Source organism: Coregonus clupeaformis, unplaced genomic scaffold (genome assembly GCF_020615455.1).
Source record: "Coregonus clupeaformis isolate EN_2021a unplaced genomic scaffold, ASM2061545v1 scaf0360, whole genome shotgun sequence".
Lineage (NCBI taxonomy): Eukaryota > Metazoa > Chordata > Actinopteri > Salmoniformes > Salmonidae > Coregonus > Coregonus clupeaformis.
This window is the reverse complement of record NW_025533815.1, coordinates 106,502-132,574: the sequence shown is the minus strand read 5'-3', so window position 1 is coordinate 132,574 and position 26,073 is coordinate 106,502. Positions and strand designations below refer to the sequence as shown.

Sequence of the window (26,073 nt, the reverse complement as noted above, 5' to 3'; positions counted from 1 at the left end):
AGACTAGAGTCTCTTTCTGGGATCAACTTTCAGTATAACTGGGCTGGCACTGTCTATCAGTCCCCTATAGATGGCGTGTTCTGCCCATAATAAGTCTCTACCTAGCAAGTTAAACTCTAGTAACCCATTATACTATTCATTTCTCTTAATATTTTTACACCACTTACATATGTCTATGTGTGGGTGTGAAAGTTGTATATTATTATAATGTTTTCTATTGTTACTTCATCAGATCAGACAGCTTTGCACACTCTTGTCATTCTCTCAACCAGCTTCATCAGGAATGCTTTTCCAACAGTCTTGAAGGAGTTCCCACATATGCTGAGCACTTGTTGGCTGCTTTTCCTTCACTCTGCAGTCCAACTCATCCCAAACCATCTCAATTGGGTTGAGGTCGGGTGATTGTGGAGGCCAGGTCATCTAATGCAGCACTCCATCACTCTCCTTGGTCAAATAGCCCTTACACAGCCTGGAGGTGTGTTTTGGATCATTGTCCTGTTGAAACAAATGATAGTCCCACTAAGCGCAAACCAGATGGGATGGCGCATCACTGCAGAATGCTGTGGTAGCCATGCTGGTTAAGTGTGCCTTGAATTATAAATAAATCAAAGACAGTGTCACCAGCAAAGCACCCCCACACCATCACACCTCCTCCTCCATGCCTCACGGTGGGAACCACACATGCAGAGATCATCCGTTCACCTACTCTACGTCTCACAAAGACACGGCGGTTGGAACCAAAAATCTAAAATTTGGACTCATCAGACCAAAGGACAGATTTCCACCGGTCTAATGTCCATTGCTTGTGTTTTTTGGCCCAAGTATGTCTCTTCTTCTTATTGGTGTCCTTTAGTAGTGGTTTCTTTGCAGCAATTCGACCATGAAGGCCTGATTCACGCAGTCTCCTCTGAACAGTTGATGTTGAGACGTGTCTGTTACTTGAACTGTGAAGCATTTATTTGGGCTGCAATCTGAGGTGCAGTTAACTCTAATGAACTTATCCTCTGCAGCAGAGGTAATTCTGGGTCTTCCTTTCCTGTGGCGGTCCTCTGTATACCACCCCTACCTTGTCACATCACAACTGATTGTAAGGGAGTAAGGAAGCAGGTGCAGAAGGAGAGTTTAATAACAATGATGCAAGGCAAATGAACAAAACAGGAAATGTGTACTGAACATGAAAACAAACCAATACTGCCTGATGACTGAGGCTTCTGAGGGCTAAATACAGGGAAGGTCATCAAGGTGATGATGAAGTCCAGGTGTGTGTAATGATGGGGAGCAGGTGTGCGTAATAATGGTTGCTAGGACCGGTGGTTAGTAGACCAGCGACGTCGAGCGCTGGAGAGAGGGATCGGGAGTAGGCGTGACATTAAGGTTGTGGATAGTAAGTAAGCTATTTGTTGATAGTTAGTTGAACGTCTAAAAAAAATCTGAATAGTGTAAAGAACCTTCTTCCGTGCTTAAGCCTTCGTACGTCTACATGTAGCTAAGCCTTTTGTAAGTCTGTGTACAATCCCAACCCCTGTGCAGTGCTAATGATGACAATGACATACTGATTAATTACTGCACTTCTCTTTTGGGTAGGGCCTCCTTTACAACGTCCTCGGTCGCGTTGGATGCCCTCCTCCCATTCAGCTAACGTGTTGCCAACATTTCGCGACCAAATCCAACTGTTAAAAATGTGTTGGTGTATTTTTTATAATCTTTCCCTTGTATTCTGTCAAAAAATGACTTATTAACTGTGAGGCCTCCTGACAGTGGGACCATTTCCACCGATTTCTAACAGAAGAAAGGTGTAATAAAAATAATGAGTGTTTCTGTTAATACAACAGTGGCTTTATATTTGCATATCATAAATGAATAGAGCCAGATATAATATTGCATTAGAGGCAAAAGCCCTCGCACAGGAGTGAGGTGGAGAGCCATGGTGGACGCCCTATGCTCCCAACGGTGTCAAGAGGTTTAAGTCAAAGTGAGTCATGATACTCCATTGAAAATCAGACATGGACAAATCAGGCATTACTGTCTGGCATGCACACGGATATGACAAAGGTTGTTAGGAATTAATGTAATTGGCAAATCTTTTCCCCTTCTCTGCATTTGCATGTGAGTGTGATTTGAGTGAGCAACAGGGAGGGAATGAGAGAGAAAGGGGAGACACTTCACATTACTTACCAGAACTGTCTGTTCGGTCAGGAAACAAGAGTTTTGCTCCTGAAAAAATGACAAGGGCAAATTAAAATATAATTTGTTTGCTTTACAAAGTGTACACTCATTGTTTGTCAACGGGTGCTGTAGGTGGGTGTGGTGTGGGAATCAGGCGCAGGACGCAGAAGATAAGTCCAAAAGACTTTAGTAATGCACACACAAAACACAATCCAACAGCCCGGAGGCGAGAAAATGCGCACACAGGCGTAAACAAAAGGGCGCACTAAACATGTGCGAAAATACTCTCCTACACAAAGGAGGCAAGCTACAATAGCGCACTGAAAATAGTAGCGCACCAACACGACAGCGAAAACAATCACACACAACACCTGACAAACACAACGAGAACTTATAGGACACTATTGACGCTAAACGATAACAGGTGTACATAATCCAGACAAAACCAAACAAACATAGAAACATACAACGGTGGCAGCTAGTATTCCGGAGACGACGAACGCCGAAGCCTGCCCGAGCAAGGAAGAGAGGCAGCATCGGCCGAAACCGTGACAATGTTGATATATTGATGTTTGTTTTAAATACAATTACACTCAACACCATATTTTGGACAGTGAAGCTATAATTTAAAAGTTGGCTCTATACTCCGGCATTTTGGGTTAGAGATCAAATGTTTCATATGAGGCGACAGTACATAACGCATTGCGTGCTATGAATATGAGACCAAATACAACACTTTTGACTACTTTAATACACCATAAGTTAATTTGACTTCTTAAAATGGGGGCACTAGATGCATGAAGTGCTTTCATTTGTAATTACATTTCTAAACAGTAAAGCTGATCATGAAAATAACCTCAAATAAAAGGTGACATTCTGTACTGTCCTTATATGAAACATTTGATCTCAAATTCAAAATGCTGACATATAGAGCCAAATAAAAATAATTAACTTCACTGCCCAAATATATATATATATATATATACAGTCAGGGAAAAAAGTATTTGATCCCCTGCTGATTTTGTACGTTTGCCCACTGACAAAGAAATTATCAGTCTATAATTTTAATGGTAGGTTTATTTGAACAGTGAGAGACAGAATAATAACAAAAAAATCCAGAAAAACGCATGTCAAAAATGTTATAAATTGATTTGCATTTTAATGAGGGAAATAAGTATTTGACCCCCCCTCAATCAGAAAGATTTCTGGCTCCCAGGTGTCTTTTATACAGGTAACGAGCTGAGATTAGGAGCACACTCTTAAAGGGAGTGCTCCTAATCTCAGCTTGTTACCTGTATAAAGACACCTGTCCACAGAAGCAATCAATCAATCAGATTCCAAACTCTCCACCATGGCCAAGACCAAAGAGCTCTCCAAGGATGTCAGGGACAAGATTGTAGACCTACACAAGGCTGGAATGGGCTACAAGACCATCGGCAAGCAGCTTGGTGAGAAGGTGACAACAGTTGGTGCGATTATTCGCAAAAATGGAAGAAACACAAAATAACTGTCAATCTCCCTCGGCCTGGGGCTCCATGCAAGATCTCACCTCGTGGAGTTGCAATGATCATGAGAACGGTGAGGAATCAGCCCAGAACTACACGGGAGGATCTTGTCAATGATATCAAGGCAGCTGGGACCATAGTCACCAAGAAAACAATTGGTAAAACACTACGCCGTGAAGGACTGAAATCCTGCAGCGCCCGTTAAGTCCCCCTGCTCAAGAAAGCACATACAGTGGGGGGAAAAAGTATTTAGTCAGCCACCAATTGTGCATGTTCTCCGACTTAAAAAGATGAGAGAGGCCTGTAATTTTCATCATAGGTACACGTCAACTATGACAGACAAAATGAGAAAAAAAAATCCATAAAATCACATTGTAGGATTTTTAATGAATTTATTTGCAAATTATGGTGGAAAATAAGTTTTTGGTCAATAACAAAAGTTTCTCAATACTTTGTTATATACCCTTTGTTGGCAATGACACAGGTCAAACGTTTTCTGTAAGTCTTCACAAGGTTTTCACACACTGTTGCTGGTATTTTGGCCCATTCCTCCATGCAGATCTCCTCTAGAGCAGTGATGTTTTGGGGCTGTTGCTGGGCAACACGGACTTTCAACTCCCTCCAAAGATTTTCTATGGGGTTGAGATCTGGAGACTGGCTAGGCCACTCCAGGACCTTGAAATGCTTCTTACGAAGCCACTCCTTCATTGCCCGGGCGGTGTGTTTGAGATCATTGTCATGCTGAAAGGCCCAGCCACGTTTCATCTTCAATGCCCTTGCTGATGGAAGGAGGTTTTCACTCAAAATCTCACAATACATGGCCCCATTCATTCTTTCCTTTACACGGATCAGTCGTCCTGGTCCATTTGCAGAAAAACAGCCCCAAAGCATGATGTTTCCACCCCCATGCTTCACAGTAGGTATGGTGTTCTTTGGATGCAACTCAGCATTCTTTGTCCTCCAAACACGATGAGTTGAGTTTTTACCAAAAAGTTATATTTTGGTTTCATCTGACCATATCAATCCTCTTCTGGATCATCCAAATACACTCTAGCAAACTTCAGACGGGCCTGGACATGTACTGGCTTAAGCAGGGGGACACATCTGGCATTGCAGGATTTGAGTCCCTGGCGGTGTAGTGTGTTACTGATGGTAGGCTTTGTTACTTTGGTCCCAGCTCTCTGCAGGTCATTCACTAGGTCCCCCCGTGTAGTTCTGGGATTTTTGCTCACCGTTCTTGTGATCATTTTGACCCCACGGGGTGAGATCTTGCGTGGAGCCCCAGAACGAGGGAGATTATCAGTGGTCTTGTATGTCTTCCATTTCCTAATAATTGCTCCCACAGTTGATTTCTTCAAACCAAGCTGCTTACCTATTGCAGATTCAGTCTTCTCAGCCTGGTGCAGGTCTACAATTTTGTTTCTGGTGTCCTTTGACAGCTCTTTGGTCTTGGCCATAGTGGAGTTTGGAGTGTGACTGTTTGAGGTTGTGGACAGGTGTCTTTTATACTGATAACAAGTTCAAACAGGTGCCATTAATACAGGTAACGAGTGGAGGACAGAGGAGCCTCTTAAAGAAGAAGTTACAGGTCTGTGAGAGCCAGAAATCTTGCTTGTTTGTAGGTGACCAAATACTTATTTTCCACCATAATTAGCAAATAACTTCATAAAAAATCCTACAATGTGATTTTCTGGATTTTTTTTCCTCAATTTGTCTGTCATAGTTGATGTGTACCTATGATGAAAATTACAGGCCTCTCTCATCTTTTTAAGTGGGAGAACATGCACAATTGGTGGCTGACTAAATACCTTTTCCCCCCACTGTATACAGGCCCGTCTGAAGTTTGCCAATGAACATCTGAATGATTCAGAGGAGAACTGGGTGAAAGTGTTGTGGTCAGATGAGACCAAAATCGAGCTCTTTGGCATCAACTCAACTCGCCGTGTTTGGAGGAGGAGGAATGCTGCCTATGACCCCAAGAACACCATCCCCACCGTCAAACATGGAGGTGGAAACATTATGCTTTGGGGGTGTTTTTCTGCTAAGGGGACAGGACAACTTCACCGCATCATAGGGACGATGGACGGGGCCATGTACCGTCCAATCTTTGGTGAGAACCTCCTTCCCTCAGCCAGGGCATTGAAAATGGGTCGTGGATGGGTATTCCAGCATGACAATGACCCAAAACACACGGCCAAGGCAACAAAGGAGTGGCTCAAGAAGAAGCACATTAAGGTCCTGGAGTGGCCTAGCCAGTCAACAGACCTTAATCCCATAGAAAATATGTGGAGGGAGCTGAAGGTTCGAGTTGCCAAACGTCAGCCTTGAAACCTTAATGAAGATCTGCAAAGAGGAGTGGGAAAAAAATCCCTCCTGAGATGTGTGCAAACCTGGTGGCCAACTACAAGAAACGTCTGACCTCTGTGATTGCCAACAAGGGTTTTGCCACCAAGTACTAAGTCATGTTTTGCAGAGGGGTCAAATACTTATTTCCCTCATTAAAAAGCAAATCAATTCATAACATTTTTTACATGCATTTTTCTGGATTTTGTTGTTGTTATTCTGTCTCTCACTTTTCAAATAAACCTACCATTAAAATTATAGACTGATCATTTCTTTGTCAGTGGGCAAACGTACAAAATCAGCAGGGGATCAAATACTTTTTTCCCTCACTGTATATATATATATATATATATATATATATATATATATATATATATATATACTGTATAGTGTTGAGTGTAAATCAACCCTACTATCAAGGTAAATCTCTTTCCCTTCTCTGCTACTGTGCTTGTTTGAGTTTGAGTGAACGAAAGGGAGAAACTTCACAAGACTCACCAAGGGATGTGTCTGTGGTTGGGTTGGCAGTGTCATGCACACAAGGGTTGTGCACCTAAAAATATGACAAGGGCAAGTTAAAATATGATTTATTTGCTTTACAAAGTGTACACTCATTGTTAATAGATGAATTGTTTCTGCTAACTACAATTAAATCAACCCTTCTATCAGTCAAAGAGATTACCTCAATGGTGTCTCCTTCTCTCTCGTCATCGGGCCATGTCTATCCATGGCCGCCGTGTAGCCCCCATGGGCCCTTTCTGTTGCAGATCCTCAAGATTCCTCACTGCTCCTTTCATATGGTTCAGAATATTTTTTATCTCTGCGGGAGGGAATTCAAGTTACAGTTAGTACAGAAAATTCAATTCATACATAATTCATATACATATGGGATACATTTGTCTATGGCCTATTTCAAAAGCATTTGTGTGGTGATATTTATGGTGAGTGAAAAATAATCTGTGCTGCTTATCAGGGGTGCTGGAGATTGTGTGGTGTAGTCTCGTGTGGCCATCCTTCCAAACCTTGTCACGTTGGCTCGTGTTGGAAGTCTGGAGAAACTCTGTAAAAGATTTTAGGTTTGAATGGGAGCGCTGGCAGCCAGCATACCTTTCCACTCCTTGAGGTCCTTCTCTGCTTTAATCCTCTGTCGCTTTTCATATTTCTAGTCTGCCCTCAGGTCCTCCATTTTCTGCTTAAGGTCTTCAATTTCCTGCTTGATTATGATGTGGAAAATAATCACTATACTTTATTAAAAATCAAAGTTCTTCCAGAGTTTTTGTAGAATCAAGAATGACTTTATTACAGTTTCAACAAAGACAGGCTAGTCTGCAGATTTAGCCCCCCTCTCTCACTCTGCTCCCCATCTATATAGTCACATTCACACCCACATCCTAGCTTAAAATCCCTCCCTCTTCAGTTTCCCGCTCTTTATCACTCTGCCCACTTCCTTTGTCTATGATGGCGGCTAAATTCGCCTTTCATTCAGTTCAGAATCAATAGTAATACAATCAATCAATCCCTTATCTTGCAAAACACTCATGTTTAGTTTAAACTCTGTTTAACCCCGGCTCTCCCTCCAATTTGTTTGAGGAGAGAGGCAAAAGGCCACAGTCTGGTTTCAGTCTCTGATAAGGTAGGACAGCCATGGATTTAAGTAAGAGCGAACAATTCGACCCTAAGTCAGATTCCCATTTCACCCATACACACACAGTGAAATGACCCAATTAAGTTCCTGCCTAGCAACAGAGAATTCTAACTTATATGTTTGTGATTAACTCAGTTGTATCTCATAGTCCACTAATAAATCTCCCTCATATCCCCCATATGGGATTACTAGTCCCATAAACTTACAAAAGTATATTATGTTATCAATCACACTCTTTGCATTCAAGGTTATACTCACAATGAACTATATCAATATTTCGACTCAAAACAATTCCACACACCATACCTAAAATAAATGCAACTTTGTTTTAACCATAATATCTAGGACATGTTGAGAATAGTGTCAACATCTTTAAATCACATAACTTCATTCAGATCAATCAGTCAGCTTACAATTCATAATCATAATCAAATGAACGGCCAATGCATGTTACATTTGCTCCTGAGTGGCGCAGTGGTCAAAGGCACTGCATCGCAGTGCTAACTGTGCCACTAGAGATCCTGGTTCAAATCCAGGCTCTGTCGCAGCCGGCCGCGACCGGGAGACTCATGGGCGGCGCACAATTGGCCCAGGGTAGGGGAGGGAATGGCCGGCAGGGATGTAACTCAGTTGATAGAGCATGGCGTTTGCAACGCCAGGGTTGTGGGTTTGATTCCCATGGGGGGCCAGTGTAAAACAAATATATATGTATTCACTAACTGTAAGTCGTTCTGGATAAGAGCGTCTGCTAAAAATGTAAAAAAAACGACCCAAAACAAATTTAGAATGACAATTCTTAGTTAGTCACCTTGGTTCCATCACTCAAAGTTAAAACTCTCACCTTGGCACATATTGACACTGGCAGAATGTACATTTATATTATCCATAATTCTAGCATTAGCTTCCTCATAAAGAGAATTACAACAGATCAGTATCTCAATGCATTCCTAGTCTAAATTACTATACATTTAGCAGTGTATAATACCTCCTTAATCAACCTACTACCTCAAATAACAATCCCTTCCTCCCCGGCACTCAATCTTCTGGCGTGTCTTCATTATGTTCTTCAGATAGCTTCATAGTTCATCTTGGATTGCCCATGGCAATGTCCCAATTCCAATGTCACACCTGAGCCGCCCCCACCTCTACCTCCATTCTGTTTTGTCCATTTTGCCAACCACTATACCCAAACTATGAGAAATGTTGTATTTGAATAGATCTCTCTTCCTGCCCACTCCACATGGACTCCTGTCACATTCTTGAAAGAAAAGGCATAAGAGAAAAGGCAGTTGATTGCTTCGATTGGATGCTGGTTCTGATTCAGGTCTCCTGGTAGAGGTCGTGCTGGACAGGAACGTCTTCAACGCCTTTGTTGCTCCTGTTCAGCCGGGTAGAGGGTTTTTTGTTTTTATTGAGGTTCACAACTCTCTGGACCGAATTATCTCTGCTATGCATCAAGACACCATCTGTAGTAACCCCGAGAAAGGACAGATCATAACAGTTTGGTTGAGTTCATTTCCAATCCAAAACATCTCTATAAGCATTGACTATATGACAAATTATTATGTTTTTGTCACGGATTCCGCCGAGACTGCTCCTCCTCCTTGCTCGGGCAGGCTTCGGCGTTCGTCGTCCCGGAATACTAGCTACTGCCGATCGATGTTTGGTGTTTGTCTTGTGTTGTCTAGTTTGTACACCTGTTACTTATTTTGTGTTGATTGTGTAACATATAAGTTCCCTTGTTTTACGTTTGGCCTTTGTGTGTTATTGTCATTTTGTCCTGTTTGATGTTCGGCAATTCTAGTTCGCCTTTTACGCACAGCGCGTGTTACTCCTCCAGTGTTGTGGAGACTTTTGTTTTGTGCGTGTTTACTTGAAGTAAAGTAGTCATATTGATCCTCTGTGTCCTGCGCCTGACTTCACCGCCGCATACACATCACCCCATCTGACAGAATAACACACCAACCATGGAGTCAGCAGGACCAGCGGTGGTAACTGAGTCTCTGGAGGATCGGGTCAGCAGCCAGGACGCCATGATCCGTAGACTTGGCAACGCCATGCAAGTTGTGATGGACACTCTGAGCTTGCCCACACCTCCTCCTACTCTACCACCACCATTGGTCAGACCCATCGTTCCATCTCCGGAGTCCAGTGGGATTCGGCTCTCGCTCCCGAGGGCATATGATGGCACCGCAGCCGGGTGTCAGGGTTTCCTACTTCAAGTGGAGCTCTACCTGGCAACCATTCACCCGGCGCCCTCGGGATACGAGAGCGTTTCCGCCCTCATCTCCTGTCTATCCGGCAAGGCATTGGAGTGGGCCAATGCCTAATGGAGGGGAATAGACGCCGCCACCATCAGCTATGCGGAGTTCTCCCGCCGCTTCAGGGTGGTTTTCGATCATCCCCCAGAGGGTAAAGCGGCGGGGGAGCGTCTGTTCCACCTCCGACAGGGGAAGAGGAGCGCACAAGAGTTCGCCCTAGACTTCCAGACTCTGGCGGCTAATGCGGGGTGGAATGAGAGGGCCCTCATCGACCACTATCGGTGCAGCCTACGAGAGGACGTTCGCCGAGAGTTGGCCTGCAGGGACACCAACCTAAGCTTCGATCAGTTGGTGGACATGTCGATCCGTCTGGATACCCTGCTGGCTACCCGCGGACGTCCGGAGTTGGGGCCGTCCATTCCATCCCCCAGCACCTCCGAGCCGAGCCCTATGGAGTTCGGGGGTGCTGGTGCTAGAGAGAGGAGGAGAGAGACCCGGAGAGAGGCCGTCCCCTGCACCAACAGTGGCCGTAGAGGACACACTGCGGCTCGGTGCTGGGGAGGGTCTCCTGGGGATCGAGGCAACAGGTCACGCACTGATGAGTCATTTCAGGTGAGTAGGCGCCCAACTCACCCAGGGCTCTCTGTTGTCCACTTGTGTATTCAAGTTGAATTTCCCCAGGTTTCATCTCATTCCCAGCATAAGGCGCTAGTCGATTCAGGCGCAGCTGGGAATTTTATTGATCATAATTTCTGTGTTAAGTTAGGGATTCCCCTCCTACCAGTAGATGTGCCTTTTCCTATTCATGCCCTAGATAGCTGTCCTTTGGGATCAGGTTTAATTAGGGAGGTCACGGCGCCACTAAAGATGAAGACGCAGGGGGGTCATGAAGAAATCATACAGTTGTATCTGATCGACTCTCCTGCGTTTCCCGTGGTGCTGGGGCTTCCTTGGTTAATCTCTCATGACCCCACCATTTCGTGGCAACAGAGGGCTCTCAGGGAGTGGTCTGATCAGTGTGTCGGGCGGTGTATAGGTGTTTCCGTAGGTGCGACCACGGTGGAAAGTCCGAACCAAATGCCCGCACTGCACATTCCTCCTGAGTATGATGATTTGGCACTCGTGTTCAGTAAGAAGAGGGCGACGCGATTGCCGCAGTGGTCTCCCGAGTGGCGCAGTGGTCTAAGGCACTGCATCGCAGTGCTAGCTGTGCCACTAGAGATCCTGGTTCGAATCCAGGCTCTGTCGTAGCTGGCCGCGACCGGGAGACCCATGGGGCGGCGCACAATTGGCCCAGCGTCGTCCAGGGTAGGGGAGGGAATGGCCGGCAGGGATGTAGCTCAGTTGGTAGAACATGGCGTTTGCAACGCCAGGGTTGTGGGTTTGATTCCCACGGGGGGCCAGTATGAAAAATATATATATATATGTATGCACTCACTAACTGTAAGTCGCTCTGGATAAGAGCGTCTGCTAAATGACTTAAATGTAATAGACAGGGGGATTGTGCGATAGACCTCCAGGCAGGTGCTGCACTTCCGCGTAGTCATGTGTATCCTCTGTCTCAAGAGGAGATGGCGGCTATGGAGACATACATCGCCGAGTCTCTGAGACAGGGATACATATGGCCCTCCACTTCTCCTGCGTCCTCGAGTTTCTTTTTTGTGAAGAAGGATGGAGGTTTGCGCCCGTGTATTGATTACCGTAGTCTCAATCAGATCACTGTTAAATACAGTTATCCTCTCCCTCTGATTGCGAGTATGACGGAGTCATTACACGGAGCGCGCTTCTTCACAAAATTGGATCTCAGGAGCGCCTACAACCTGGTGTGCATTAGGGAGGGAGATGAATGGAACACAGCATTTAGTACCACCTCGGGTCACTATGAGTATCTCGTCATGCCATACGGGTTAATGAATGCTCCTTCAGTCTTCCAATCATTTGTGGAGGAGATTTTTCGGGATTTGCATGGGCAGGGTGTAGTGGTGTATATTGACGACATTCTAGTATACTCTGCTATACGAGCCGAGCATGTGGCCCTGGTGCGTCGAGTGTTGGGTAGGCTGTTGGAGCATGACTTGTATGTGAAGGCGGAGAAATGCCTGTTTTTCAAGGAGTCCATCTCCTTCCTGGGCCATCGGTTGTCCGCGTCAGGGGTGGAGATGGAGATTGACCGCATTTCAGCCGTGCGTAATTGGCAGACTCCTACCACGGTTAAGGAGGTGCAGTGGCTTTTGGGTTTTGCCAATTACTACCGGAGGTTTATCCGGGGTTTTGGACAGGTAGCAGCTCCCATCACCTCCCTGCTAAAGGGGGGCCCGGTGCGTTTGCAGTGGTCGGCTGAGGCGGACAGGGCGTTTAGACAACTAAAGGACCTGTTCACCTCGGTTCCGGTGCTGGCACATCCGGACCCCTCTTTGGCGTTCCAAGTGGAGGTGGACGCGTCAGAGGCTGGTATTGGGGCTGTACTGTCTCAACGCTCAGGCACGCCTCCTAAACTCCGGCCCTGTGCTTTTTACTCTAAGAAGCTCAGCCCGGCGGAACGTAATTACGACGTGGGGGACAGGGAGCTGCTAGCTGTGGTCCAAGCCCTAAAGGTGTGGAGGCATTGGCTTGAGGGGGCTCAACACCCTTTTCTCATTCTGACTGACCATCGTAACCTGGAGTACATCTGGGCAGCTAGGAGACTGAACCCTCGTCAGGCTAGGTGGGCCATGTTTCTGGCCCGGTTTGTCTTTAAGCTCACCTATATACCAGGGTCACAGAACGTTAAGGCAGACGCCCTGTCCCGGCGATATGACACAGAGGAGAGGTCCATTGAGCCCACTCCCATACTGCCGGAGTCTTGTCTGGTGGCACCGGTGGTATGGGAGGTCGATGCGGAGATCGAGCGGGCATTACGTACCGACCCTACTCCTCCAGAGTGTCCGGAGGGGCGGAAGTACGTGCCGCTCGAGATTCGTGATCGACTAATTTATTGGGCTCATACGTCACCCTCCTCTGGACATCCTGGTATTGGCCGGACAGTGCACTGCCTTAGTGAAAAGTACTGGTGGCCAACATTGGCAAAGGACGTGAGGGTTTATGTCTCCTCCTGCTCGGTGTGCGCTCAGTGTAAGGCGCCTAGACACCTGCCCAGGGGGAAGTTACAACCCCTACCCGTTCCACAACGGCCGTGGTCTCACCTATCGGTAGACTTGGTCACGGACCTTCCCCCCTCCCAAGGGAATACCACTATTCTGGTCGTTGTGGATCGGTTTTCTAAGGCCTGTCGTCTCATCCCAATGCCGGGTCTCCCTACTGCCCTACAAACTGCTGAGGCCCTGTTTACTCACGTCTTCCGGCACTACGGGGTACCTGAGGATATAGTGTCTGATCGGGGTCCCCAGTTCACCTCTAGAGTCTGGAGGGCATTTATGGAACACTTGGGGGTCTCGGTTAGCCTTACCTCGGGTTTCCACCCTGAGAGTAATGGGCAGGTGGAGAGAGTGAACCAGGATGTGGGTAGGTTTCTGAGGTCTTATTGCCAGGACCGGCAGGAGGAGTGGTCGGGGTATATCCCCTGGGCAGAGATTGCCCAGAACTCCCTTCGCCACTCCTCTACGAATCTGACCCCTTTTCAGTGTGTGTTGGGGTATCAGCCGGTTCTGGCACCCTGGCATCAGAGCCAGATCGAGGCTCCTGCGGTGGATGAATGGTTTCAGCGCTCTGAGTAGACATGGAACGCTGCGCATGTCCATCTGCAGTGGGCTATCCGTAGGCAGAAGGCGAGCGCCACCGCAGTGAGGGTCCAGTGTATGCACCTGGAGATCGAGTCTGGCTCTCGACTCGAAACCTGCCCCTTCGCCTGCACTGCCGGAAGCTGGGTCGGCGGTTTGTGGGGCCATTTAAAGTCCCCCATGTAACCAATACTTCCCCCCTTTGGACACATGCCTCACATCGTGATTCATGTGTTCAAAAAACAAAACAACAGCAATATTGCCTGTTAAACCAAAATAATAACTGAACTTAAAATGACAACCTTTGATAATATCTTAACCTAATTGTATTCCATAATATTATTCAAGGAATATCCCTCATTCAGGACTAACTCTCTCACTTCATCCTTGTCCTGTTTGGAATGATATATAGGACTATTGCCAAATTATAATCTTCTTAATAATGATCAGTATTATAAATTACCCTTAACTCGGTATAAATTACCTTAAACTCATCATCCTATGTCACTCGGTTTTCCAGTGTGGGTGATCAAATCACACTAGAAAGTCAGGACAAAGGTCAGAGGTCATTCAAACTTTTCAAATAAGTGTTTCAAATAGTAGACTATAGTAGACTAATCATTAACAACCGTCAAAACATTTCATAAATGTTGTATCCCGAGGGTACAGTAAGTCCTTAGTACAGCTCTTTTCAAAAGAAATCACATGTATTTACTTAAAACTCACTCAGTACATAAAACCTAAAATTAAATGTGTTTGCCCATTTAAGATATATCACTTCTATCCCATGAAAATAACCCTAAAATAAAAATAAAAATAATATACAGCTAACCTTTCATACTAAGTGGGTTGTTTGTGCTTATTTGAAAAACATATAGTAAAACAACAAACAAAAAATGTCCAGGCCTTATTTATATTCTCTGAAAATATTTTAAAGAAAATAAAAAATCACTCCCCCCTTTTTCCTGGAAGAAAAAGTACACATTTATTTAGTTTTCATTTTGATACCTCTCAACCAGTCCAAACAATTTTAATTCGAAATTCTCACTCTCTATTGCCACATCTCCTGATCCCCCCACTCAGAAAACCCTCAAGAACATCACTCATGACTGCTCCCTTCCCCGGTGAATTCCACAATCCAGTGTACATAAAATGAAATAAAGTCTCATGAGATTTAAACCCCTAGGCTTTTCCCTAGTCGCACTGCTCCCACTCGATCACGCCCACCATGCTTTGTGACTTCGAAAACTCAAATCCCCAAATATGCTATCTCTTGCCTAGTTTTTTGTACTTTCCCACATGCCCTGTGGCCTCTCTTCTACCAAACCAGTTTACTAGTGTGATGATGGTCTGGCCCATCATCTTCTGTGGACATACCCCTTCCTGAACTATTATTAGTCCCTCTGATATGCATTTAATTTGGACCCCCATTCTACACAGTGCATCTCTTCCTAATAGAATAACTGGAGTTTGTTCTGATACCAATATAGGTATACATGTAGTTTTTTCCCTGCTTCTTACTTTACTGGAACTGTCATATGTATTAACTGCATTTGTCATGAATAGTGTACTGTTTGTGCATCTTTGCCTGACATGGGGAGGTGAGAGGCATAATTTGGACTTAAACATGAGTAAGTTGCTCCAGTATCTATCATCATTGGTGTGCCTCTATTATTCACCTGAACCTGCAGCATATGTTCTTCATCAGCCTGCATAGTTACTGCCACTAGCTGACCCTCCCCTTTAGGATTCCCTTGGCATTCCTAGTATCCATGATTTGTTCCTCCCCACGGGTTCACTGGGCCCTGTGGAGCCTGTGTCTGAGACTGCTGCCATTCAGCTAAGCTGGGCCCATTTCCTTGCCAATTACCCTGTTGTGGTTGCCTAGGCCACGACGGCTTGGTAGGACAATTCCTTCTTGTATGTCCTGATTTATTGCACCTCCAGCAGACACCTGGTCTTCTTGGTCCACCATTCTGGTGTGTCTGCTGCTGTGGTCGGTACCATTGATTCCTTGGTCTGTTTCCATTTCCTCTGTTTTGCCACTGTTCAGGGGATTGTTGTGTGTACACGTTCACTACTGGTAAGGCAGGAGCTCTTTGGCCTTGCTGCTGAGGCGGTATTGGTTGACCTCCTTGGAGAACAGGTGCCATGGCGCCCTCCTCTGGCAATGCTGGAGTGATCACTGGGGCTTGTGTTTTCTTTTTGTCCTTTCTTGTCAGTGTAGTATCTAAACAGTTTATGATTTTGCTGATGTTTGCAAATGGTGTGTCAGAGGAATTTGGCTCTGCTTGCGGAAACATCTGGAAAACATTACTATAGGGGCCCCCTAAGACAGAGGAGATTCGGATGTGTAAAGGCCAGGGATTGGTCTATAAAAAACCACCAATATTATGTTACATGTTATAAATACCATGGTTGGAACAAAGGACGGGGAGAATAACATATTAGAGATTGGGTCAGATGTTCTCCAGATGTCTGCAGGAGTCTGTAAATTGATACTGTAATCTTTGATGTAATAAACCATTATAATCAAGGACAGTGTCAGCGGATTTCTTGTCATCACAGCATATCAGCATCGTTGTCTCGACACCACACGATTATTCGCAAATGGAAGAAACACAAAATAACTGTCAATCTCCCTCGGCCTGGGGCTCCATGCAAGATCTCACCTCGTGGAGTTGCAATGATCATGAGAACGGTGCGGAATCAGTCCAGAACTACACGGGAGGATCTTGTCAATGATCTCAAAGCAGCTGGTACCATAGTCACCAAGAAAACAATTGGTAACACACTACACCGTGAAGGACTGAAATCCTGCAGCGCCCGCAAGGTCCCCCTGCTCAAGAAAGCACATATACAGGGCCCTCTCTCATCTTTTTAAGTGGGAGAACATGCACAATTGGTGGCTGACTAAATACTTTTCCCCCCCCACTGTATACAGGCCCGTCTGATGTTTGCCAATGAACATCTGAATGATTCAGAGGAGAACTGGGTGAAAGTGTTGTGGTCAGATGAGTCCAAAATCGAGCTCTTTGGCATCAACTCAACTCGCCGTATTTGGAGGAGGAGGAAGGAATGCTGCCTATGACCCCAAGAACACCATCCGCACCTTGGCCGTGTGTTTTTCTGCTAAGGGGACAGGACAACTTCACCGCATCAAAGGGACGATGGACAGGGCCATGTACCGTCAAATCTTGGGTGAGAACCTCCTTCCCTCAGCCAGGGCATTGAAAATGGGTTGTGGATGGGTATTCCAGCATGACAATGACCCAAAACACACGGCCAAGGCAACAAAGCAGTGGCTCAAGAAGAAGCACATTAAGGTCCTGGAGTGGCCTAGCCAGTCTCCAACCTTAATCCCATACAAAATCTGTGGAGGGAGCTGAAGGTTCGAGTTGCTAAACGTCAGCCTCGAAACCTTACTGACTTGGAGAAGATCTGCAAAGAGGAGTGGAACAAAATCCCTCCTGAGATGTGTGCAAACCTGGTGGCCAACTACAAGAAACGTCTGACCTCTGTGATTGCCAACAAGGGTTTTGCCACCAAGTACTAAGTCATGTTTTACAGAGGTGTCAAATACTTATTTCCCTCACTGTATATCATACGTTATTATTTTTATGTTTCCCGTCACTGTGTAATCCACTATTCTATCTCCACTTATCTTACACATAAATGCGGCTGGTTCTCGTTCTAATCTTCGTCTTGGCATTTATTCCCTAGCTCATCCTTTTTTGTCTTTCTCTTTTACTTGTCTATATCTGGACAGCTAGTCCCTATCGTAAATTCTCCTACCTAGATTTATATTATTACTATCATCCTGGTCTCATTACTGAATCAACGACATAGGTAATAGCTGTTTCCCATTAGCTTGTGCCTTTTCCTGATAATGTTATAATTGTAGCTTATTGGATTACTTTAGTTAAAATATAAATTTGTTGTTTAACAAATCTAGAACCCACAATAAGTTGGTGCTATCCCATCAGCATAATAGTTCAAGCTACTTGCAATCCACTGGTCCACGTAATTGTACGCGCTCCTGAGATCCAACTTTGTGAAGAAACGCGCTCCGCGTAATGACTCCGTCATCGTCGCAATCAGTGGAAGTGGGTAACTGTATTTTACTGTGATCTGATTGAGACTACGGTAATCAATACACGGGCGCAATCCCCCGTCCTTCTTCTTCACAAAGAAGAAACTTGAGGAGACCGGAGAAGTAGAGGGCCGTATGTATCCCTGTGCCAAGGACTCGGCTATGTAAGTCTCCATAGCCGCAGTTTCCTCTTGAGACAGGGGATACACATGACTCCTGGGAAGAGCTGCTCCGGTCTGGAGATTTATCGCACAGTCCCCCTGTCTATGAGGAGGTAGCCGTGCTGCCCTCGCTTTGCTAAACGCTAGTGCTAAATCCTCATACTCGGGGGGAATGCGCAGTGCGGGCACTTGGTTCGGACTCTCTACCGAGGTCGCCCCTATGGAAACACCTAGACATCTCCCTACACACTGGGCAGACCACTCCATAAGAGCCCTCTGTTGCCACGCTATGGTAGGATCGTGGGTGCTTAACCAGGGAAGCCCCAACACCACTGGATACGCAGGAGAGTCTATCAGATAGAACTGAATGACTTCCTCATGACCCCCCTGCGTAGTCATCGTCAGCGGTGCTGTGACATCCCTGATCAGACCTGACCCCAACGGCCGGCTGTCTAATGCATGGACAGGGAATGGAACTTCTACCGGCCGAAGGGGAATTCCTAACCTAGCACAAAATGCCCTATCAATAAAGTTCCCAGCTGCGCCTGAATCTACTAGCGCCTTATGCTGGGAATGAGGTGCCACCTGTGGGAAACGCACAGGAATGCTCATGTGACCAACAGAGAGCTCTGGGTAAGTGGGGCGCCTACTCACCTGAAATGACTCCCCAGTGCGTGACCTGTTGTCCCCTCTCTCAGAAAACCTTCCCCAGCACCTGGCCGCGGTGTGTCCTCCACGGCCACAGTTGGTGCAGGGGTTGGCCCTCCTCGGGTTCTCCCTCCTCCTCTCTCTAGCGCCAGCAACCCCGAGCTCCATAGGAATGGGCTCAGAGGTGCTGGAGGATGGAATGGACGACCCCCACTCGGGACGTCCGCGGGCGGCCAGCAGGGTGTCAAGCCTGATGGAGACGTCCACCAGCTGGTCGAAGCATAGATTGGTGTCCCTGCAGGCCAGCTCACGACGGACGTCCTCTCGCAGGCTACACCGGTACTGGTCGATGAGGGCCCTCTCATTCCATCCCGAATCCGCAGCTAACGTCCGGAACTCCAGTGCGAACTCCTGTGCGCTCCTCTTCTCCTGTCGGAGGTAGAACAGACGCTCCCCCGCCGCCTTCCCTTCAGGTGGGTGATCGAAGACTGCCCGGAAGCGGCGGGAGAACTCAGCGTAGGTGATGGTAGCTGCGTCTATTCTCCTCCATTCGGCGTTGGCCCATTCCAACGCCTTGCCGGATAGACAGGAGATGAGGGCGGAGACGCTCTCGTATCCCGAGGGCGCTGGGTGTATTGTAGCCAGGTATAGTTCTATCTGCAGGAGGAACCCCTGACACCCGGCTGCAGAACCGTCATATGCCCTCGGGAGCGAGAGCCGAATGCCACTGGGTCCCGGTGCTGAGAGAGGAGGACTGGTCGTTGGTGATGGGATAGTGGGCGATGGCGTGGGCACTTCCCTAGTCACCAAATGACACAGCTTGTTGGACGCCTCGTCAAGGGCGGCCTCAAGTTGCTGGAACAAAATGTCTTGATATCGTAATTGTTCCTCCAGCAACCTGGGTGCCGCCACTGCTCCTGCTGACTCCATGAAGGTGTGTTGTTCTGTCATAATGTGAGGTGTAGGTGGGGTTGAAGTCAGGCGCAGGACACCGAGGCTAAGTCCAAAACGTTTACTAAAGTCCAAAAATGAACAAAGTACAAACACTATGCACGGCCACAAAACAAACAAGGTGGCGACTAAGCGCAATTACGCACACACAAGCGTAAATACCAAAATACAAAACACGACACGAAACACAAAACGACTGGCGAAACAACACACAACTAATATATCCATACAAACACAGGGAACTTATAGGACATGTAATCAACGTAAACCAGACACAGGTGAACAGGACAGACAAAAGCAATCGTACATGAAACATCCAACGGTGGCAGCTAGTACTCCGGGGACGGCGAACGCCTTTGCCTGCCCGAACCAGGAGGAGGAGCAGTCTCGGCCGAAACCGTGACACTTAGTCCTAAAATCCTCCCAGAATCCTATAGACTGGTCACTATTCCCTGAACTAACATCTCACAATATTCTATGACAGGCAGTGTTTTTACAAACCCCAAGATATCATTATATCAACAGTTTATTCTCCAAACTTCAGATTAACTAATTCCCATATCCACACGACTCTCATATCACATTCACACAACGCTATTTCCCAACACACAATCAATCTTCGTATAACCTGCAGGAATATTTTCCTCTATAAAAGTGCCCAGATTTGGAATTTTGACATTTCACTATGGTCAATTTGACCACAATCCTACATTACTTCTAAATTTCCCAAATGTAATGACCCCCTAAAAGCTTGACCGAAATACAATGTGTTGACGTCATATGATCACACCCGTACACATGACCTGTTCCTCCAACAAGATGTATCATACCCCTCCGGGAAAAGACACACACAACTTCTGATTTTCTTCTAATCAGGACACACACACTCCTTCTGATTTTCTTCTCATCACGACACACACACTCCTTCTGATTTTCGTCTCATCAGGACACACACACTCCTTCTGATTTTCTTCTCATCAGGACACACACACTCCTTCTGATTTTCTTCTAATCAGGACACACTTCTTTTCCCTAGCCTGCGTGTCAGCTAGCCGGCTTGTCCACTAGCCTGCTCAAACGTATTTACACTTATAAACAATAACATTGCATGCATGCTTATTTCTTACAGTGGGGAAAAAAAGTATTTAGTCAGCCACCAATTGTGCAAGTTCTCCCACTTAAAAAGATGAGAGAGGCCTGTAATTTTCATCATAGGTACATGTCAACTATGACAGACAAAATGAGAAAAACATTTCCAGAAAATCACATTGTAGGATTTTTAATGAATTGATTTGCAAATTATGGTGGAAAATAAGTATTTGGTCAATAACAAAAGTTTCTCAATACTTTGTTATATACCCTTTGTTGGCAATGACACAGGTCAAACGTTTTCTGTAAGTCTTCACAAGGTTTTCACACACTGTTGCTGGTATTTTGGTCCATTCCTCCATGCAGATCTCCTCTAGAGCAGTGATGTTTTGGGGCTGTCGCTGGGCAACACGGACTTTCAACTCCCTCCAAAGATTTTCTATGGGGTTGAGATCTGGAGACTGGCTAGGCCACTCCAGGACCTTGAAATGCTTCTTACGAAGCCACTCCTTCGTTGCCCGGGCGGTGTGTTTGGGATCATTGTCATGCTCCTGAGTGGCGCAGTGGTCTAAGGCACTGCATCGCAGTGCTAACTGTGCCACTAGATCCTGGTTCGAATCCAGGCTCTGTCGCAGACGGCCGCGACCGGGAGACTCATGGGCAGCGCACAATTGGCCCAGCGTCGTCCAGGGTAGGGGAGGGAATGACCGGCAGGGATGTAGCTCAGTTGATAGAGCATGGCGTTTGCAACGCCAGGGTTGTGGGTTCGTTTCCCACGGGGGGCCAGTATAGAAAAAATATATATGTATTCACTAACTGTAAGTCGCTCTGGATAAGAGCGTCTGCTAAAAAAAATGACTAAATGATGAATGCTGAAAGACCCAGCCACGTTTCATCTTCAATGCCCTTGCTGATGGAAGGAGGTTTTCACTCAAAATCTCACGATACATGGCCCCATTCATTCTTTCCTTTACACGGATCAGTCGTCCTGGTCCCTTTGCAGAAAAACAGCCCCAAAGCATGATGTTTCCACCCCCATGCTTCACAGTAGGTATGGTGTTCTTTGGATGCAACTCAGCATTCTTTGTCCTCCAAACACGACGAGTTGAGTTTTTACCAAAAAGTTATATTTTGGTTTCATCTGACCATATGACATTCTCCCAATCCTCTTCTGGATCATCCAAATGCACTCTAGCAAACTTCAGACGGGCCTGGACATGTACTGGCTTAAGCAGGGGGACACGTCTGGCACTGCAGGATTTGAGTCCCTGGCGGCGTAGTGTGTTACTGATGGTAGGCTTTGTTACTTTGGTCCCAGCTCTCTGCAGGTCATTCACTAGGTCCCCCCGTGTGGTTCTGGGATTTTTGCTCACTGTTCTTGTGATCATTTTGACCCCACGGGGTGAGATCTTGCGTAGAGCCCCAGATCGAGGGAGATTATCAGTGTTCTTGTATGTCTTCCATTTCCTAATAATTGCTCCCACAGTTGATTTCTTCAAACCAAGCTGCTTACCTATTGCAGATTCAGTCTTCCCAGCCTGGTGCAGGTCTACAATTTTGTTTCTGGTGTCCTTTGACAGCTCTTTGGTCTTGGCCATAGTGGAGTTTGGAGTGTGACTGTTTGAGGTTGTGGACAGGTGTCTTTTATACTGATAACAAGTTCAAACAGGTGCCATTAATACAGGTAACGAGTGGAGGACAGAGGAGCCTCTTAAAGAAGAAGTTACAGGTCTGTGAGAGCCAGAAATCTTGCTTGTTTGTAGGTGACCAAATACTTATTTTCCACCATAATTTGCAAATAAATTCATTAAAAATCATACAATGTGATTTTCTGGAGAAAAAAATTCTCAATTTATCTGTCATAGTTGACGTGTACCTATGATGAAAATTACAGGCCTCTCTCATCTTTTTAAGTGGGAGAACCTGCACAATTGGTGGCTGACTACTACCTAAATTTAGTCCTTAATGCTGGAGAGACCCCTTCCGTACCCCACCCTCAGATTCAGCTTGTTCGAATCACACAGTTCTATGCTAATAGTAAGAACGCCGCTTACCTGTTTAACAGTGGCCACTGTATCTGTGTGATTCGTCAAAACCTCCTCCGAAAGTAAAGCACTCAACAATCTCTTTCAAGCCCCACGTTGGGCGCCAATTATGTTGTGGAAAATAATCACTATACTTTATTAAAAATCAAAGTTCTTCCAGAGTTTTTGTAGAATCAATAATGACTTTATCACAGTTTCAACAAAGCCAGGCTAGTCTGCAGATTTAGCCCCCCTCTCTCTCTCTGCTCCCCATCTATATAGTCTCCTTCACACCCACATCCTAGCTTAAAATCCCTCCCTCTTCAGTTTCCTGCTCTTTATCGCTCCGCCCACTTCCTTTGTCTATGATGGCGGCTTAAATCGACGGAATCTAAAACAAAAATCCAGAAAATCACATTGTATGATTTTTAAGTAATTCATTTGCATTTTATTGCATGACATAAGTATTTGATACATCAGAAAAGCAGAACTTAATATTTGTTACAGAAACCTTTGTTTGCAATTACAGAGATCATATGTTTCCTGTAGGTCTTGACCAGGTTTGCACACACTGCAGCAGGGATTTTGGCCCACTCCTCCATACAGACCTTCTCCAGATCCTTCAGGTTTCGGGGCTGTCGCTGGGCAATACGGACTTTCAGCTCCCTCCAAAGATTTTCTATTGGGTTCAGGTCTGGAGACTGGCTAGGCCACTCCAGGACCTTGAGATGCTTCTTACGGAGCCACTCATTAGTTGCCCTGGCTGTGTGTTTCGGGTCGTTGTCATGCTGGAAGACCCAGCCACGACCCACCTTCAATGCTCTTACTGAGGGAAGGAGGTTGTTGGCCAAGATCTCACGATACATGGCCCCATCCATCCTCCCCTCAATATGGTGCAGTCGTCCTGTCCCCTTTGCAGAAAAGCATCCCCAAAGACTGATGTTTCCACCTCCATGCTTCACGGTTGGGATGGTGTTCTTGGGGTTGTACTCATCCTTCTTCTTCCTCCAAACACAGTGAGTGGAGCTTAGACCAAAAAGCTATTGTTTTGTCTCCTCAGACCACATGAACTTCTCCTATTCCTCCTCTGGATCATCCAGATGGTCATTGGCAAACTTCAGACGGGCCTGGACATGTGCTGGCTTGAGCAGGGGGACCTTGCGTGCGCTGCAGGATTTTAATCCATGACGACGTAGTGTGTTACTAATGGTTTTCTTTGAGACTGTGGTCCCAGCTCTCTTCAGGTCATTGACCAGCCGTGTAGTTCTGGGCTGATCCCCACCTTCCTCATGATCATTGATGCCCCACGAGGTTAGATCTTGCATGGAGCCCCAGACCGAGGGTGATTGACCGTCATCTTGAACTTCTTCCATTTTCTAATAATTGCGCCAACAGTTGTTGCCTGCTCACCAAGCTGCTTGCCTATTGTCCTGTAGCCCATCCCAGCCTTGTGCAGGTCTACAATTTTATCCCTGATGTCCTTACACAGCTCTCTGGTCTTGGCCATTGTGGAGAGGTTGGAGTCTGTTTGATTGAGTGTGTGGACAGGTGTCTTTTATACAGGTAACGAGTTCAAATAGGTGCAGTTAATACAGGTAATGAGTGGAGAACAGGAGGGCTTCTTAAAGAAAAACTAACAGGTCTGTGAGAGCCGGAATTCTTACTGGTTGGTAGGTGATCAAATACTTATGTCATGCAATAACATGCAAATTAATTACTTAAAAATCATACAATGTGATTTTCTGGATTTTTGTTTTAGATTCCGTCTCTCACAGTTGAAGTGTGCCTATGATAAAAATTACAGACCTCTACATGCTTTGTAAGTAGGAAAACCTGCAAAATCGGCAGTGTATCAAATACTTGTTCTCCCCACTGTATATGTTTGTGATTAACTCAGTTTTATCTCATAGTCCACTAAAAAATCTCCCTCAAGTTCTCCAAGTTCCTCACTTTCAGGTGTTGGTGGTGTCTAGATGGTGTAAAGTCAAAGGTCCTGCATCAATGTTATATATTATCACATATCATATAAATACCTGTAACTAACTCGTTTTTAAACGAATGAATTACATTAAGAGAATCTTGCCACATCTCTCAGTTTTGTCTGGAATGTTTTTCTCACTTGGTCCATGACCTTATGCTGTTCCATTGGTTTGGGTTTCTTCAAGTTCTTGCAGATTTTTAGAGGTACAGGCATGTCCACCTTTAGAAACAATAACCCACCATTAGCTAGTTATCTGTAAATAATTAGTACCACATTAAGTCAATTACAATGTCAGTTAATTTATACCAACCTGTGAAGACTCAATTGGCCTCTTCAAGGTTTTTTCCCCGCTGTCCCTTTTCAAACTTAGTCCTTAGCCCAATAAGCAGCTGGCGATCATCTACAAGGTAAATAGATGTTCATAGTAAGTTGACAGGACATAAGTTGCACGGCAGGGGTCCAATTTCATTGTCTCTTGAAAGTGACATTTCTTCATTTGTAAGGGCCTTAAAGAACCAACCACTGCAGTCACTTCTAAAATGAGGCCCCTAGTTAACTTATCGGCCTAAACCTGTTTTACATACCTAGCTAGCTAATATGTTAGCTAACACAGATTTAGGCCTATAGCTTGGGGCCTCAAGTGACTGCAGTGGTTGGATAAGTCATCAAATGAAGAAATGTCATATTATTATTTTCATATTAATGATAGCTATAAAACACATTGCAAGTAGCCATCTAAAATAGGAAAGAAACAGGAGGAAATAAACGTACCACTAAATTGCATAACTCGGCATGGGCACTTTTTTATTTCATGAACTAAACAAATGTGAAGTGAGTATTCATAAAAAAACTAAATTAATGCGAATTTACGATCCATATCTGCGTCGTTGTCTAGCTTGTCAGGAAGCTAATTTATCATCAGTTATTTAACCATAGAATTTGAAGAGACGGCAGAAGAGTGCTTGAGCAGGGCTGTGGCAAGCGCCACTTACGGTAAATATCTTGTGACTAGCTCTTAGGAAACTTTGCGATATTTAGTTTTTTTTATGTATTATTTTTTACATTATTAGCTCAGAAAGTGTTTTGTATCATTACATACAGCTGGGAAAAACTATTGGATATCAGAACGGTGGTAACTCACCAGCATTACGACCAGGAATACGACTTTCCCGAAGCAGATCCTTTGTTTGCTCTCCCCAGGGCAATTGAACTGATTCCAGCGGCTGACCCAAAACACTCGACTTAGGAGGCGCGCACACCACCCACCACTTCCAAGTATACTACTCCCTAATGTTCAGTCTCTGGTTAACAAGGTCGATGAGCTCCGGGCAAGGATTTCTTTCCAAAGAGACATCAAGGAATCATGGCTCTCTGGGGATATTCTGTCGAAATCGGTCCAACCAGATGGGTTCTCAGTTCATCATGCAGACAGGAATAAATGTCTCTCTGGGAAGCAACATGTGTGTTTCATGACTAACTCACAATCAAAT

The 26,073-nt window shown here is 45.6% G+C and overlaps 1 long non-coding RNA gene across 1 annotated transcript; it reads right to left on the bottom strand.

The window, feature by feature from the left end:
* Nucleotides 1-2,174: 2,174 nt before the first annotated feature.
* Nucleotides 2,175-7,218, bottom strand: LOC123484569. The gene is made up of 4 exons (XR_006658585.1): nt 7,122-7,218; nt 6,697-6,834; nt 6,513-6,567; nt 2,175-2,214 (listed from the first exon to the last, which is right to left on the bottom strand). It is a non-coding gene; the product is annotated as an uncharacterized LOC123484569 (long non-coding RNA).
* Between the last annotated feature and the right edge of the window lie 18,855 nt (nt 7,219-26,073).